A 1874-nucleotide genomic window follows, 5' to 3' on the forward strand; every position below is an offset into this window, starting at 1 on the left:
CGTGGCGACTGGTTGGCGACTGTGGTGTGGCTGTGTGTAGCCCCATCCTCGGTGGTTTGAAAGGCGCGGGCGGTTGTGGCGCAGCTTTGGGGCTGCTCCGCACAGGCTGTCGGACGTTGGGCGGTAGCAAGCGCGGGAGGCGCGGCGCGGCGGCGCGCAGAGTGGCGGCCGCTCTCTCGGCCGTCCGCGCCCGCCCGCGACACTGGCTGGGCCCTTGTGATTCTCTGCTCTGCTCTGCCGTGCTGTGCTGTGCTTGCGTGCCTGCCGTCCCGCTCGCTCTCGCTCTCGCTCTCGCTGTGTGTTACGCGCGTCGTCGAAATGGCAGATCAGGCGGCTACGAACGAGACTGCTGCGGCACCCGCCGCCACCGGCACTACGAAGAAGGCCAAGTCTGCGTCGTCTGCGAAGAAGCCGCGCGCCAAGCCTGCGCACCCGCGCACCTCTGAGATGGTGACGGCCGCCATCAAGAGTCTGAAGGAGCGCGGCGGGTCGTCGCTGCAGGCGATCAAGAAGTACATAGCCGCGCACTACAAGCTGGACGCGGAGAAGCTGGCGCCGTTTATCAAGAAGTACCTCAAGTCGGCCGTCGTGGCGGGCGAGCTGGTGCAGACGAAGGGGAAGGGCGCGTCCGGCTCGTTCAAGCTTGCCGGCGCCGGCGGCGGGGGGGCGGCCGAGGGCGGCAAGGCTCGTGCTGGCGGTGCCAAGAAGAAGCGCGCCGCTCCGGCCAGCAAGGAGAAGAAGGGCGCCCGTGCGGCCGGCGCAAAGAAGGCTGGTGGCGTGAAGGCGGCGACCGGTCGGAAGGCGGGCGCCGCCAAGAAGGCGTCTGCGGCGTCGGCCGCTCCCGCGGGTGCGAAGAAGGCGGCTGCGGCCAAGCCGGCCAAGGCCAAGTCGCCGTCGAAGGCGAAGAAGGCCGCCAAGGTTCCGACGAAGAAGCCGAAGGCGCCGCGCCCGAAGAAGGCGACGACGCCGTCTAAGGCGAAGGCTTCGCCCAAGAAGAAGAAGTAGAGTAGAGTAGAGGAGAAAGAGATGGGAAAGGGAAGGGTTTGGCGCTTGACCCCGTCGTCCCCACCCCCCGTCGTCGTCTAGTGGCGCGCAAGAGACGCGCGGCCCAAAACGGCCCTTCTCAGGGCCATCAAAGCACGTCGGGGAAGGTTTTGATTGTCGTGTTGCGTTTGGTGTGGGTGTCTGTCTGTATGCCCGTGGGGATGCTGTTTGCGTGCCGTGGGTGGTTTGATTGCGGGGGTCGGGTGGCGGGTGTGGGCGGCGGTAGCGGTAAGCGGTGTTGTTGTTGTCGTGGTTGATTGTCGCCGTGTTTGTGGCGGCGGCCGACGGTTGGTTTTCTGTCACGTTGTTTTGTTTGAATACGTTGGTTGGCTTGCCTGCGTTCGTTCTTCTCGGATGTGTGTCTTGTCTAGTCGTGTCTGGTCTTTGTTTTGTTTCTTTGTGTGTGTTATGTTTTGCAACGGGGGGCACGTTGAGATGTGGAAGGAGTCGGCGGGGATTTCGGTGGCGTGTAGAGCGAGCGAGCGCGCCTGCCTGGCCGTTGGCCGTCGGAGTGGAGTGCGGGTTTTTTTTTGTTTTCGAAACGAAAGCGGCGGCCGGCCAGCCACCCGTGCGGTGTGACGTCGGCCGTTGGGTATTGTGCGCTTTGAGCGCCGGGGAGGGATGATGTGTGATTGTTGCGCGCTGCTAGCAGGCAGGCAGAGTGAGCGGGTGTGTGTGGCGGACGGACGGGAAGTGGTGGTTTTTGTTTTTGGGTTGCGGGGCGAGAGGCAGGCGACCGACAAAGTTTGCTCGCGACGGAGAGATGTTAGTGGCCCTGAAAAGGGCCGTTTTTGTTTGTGCGGTGCGGTGCCGCGGCGCGGTTTAGGGCG

This window comes from Schistocerca piceifrons, unplaced genomic scaffold (assembly GCF_021461385.2).
Source record: "Schistocerca piceifrons isolate TAMUIC-IGC-003096 unplaced genomic scaffold, iqSchPice1.1 HiC_scaffold_1167, whole genome shotgun sequence".
Lineage (NCBI taxonomy): Eukaryota > Metazoa > Arthropoda > Insecta > Orthoptera > Acrididae > Schistocerca > Schistocerca piceifrons.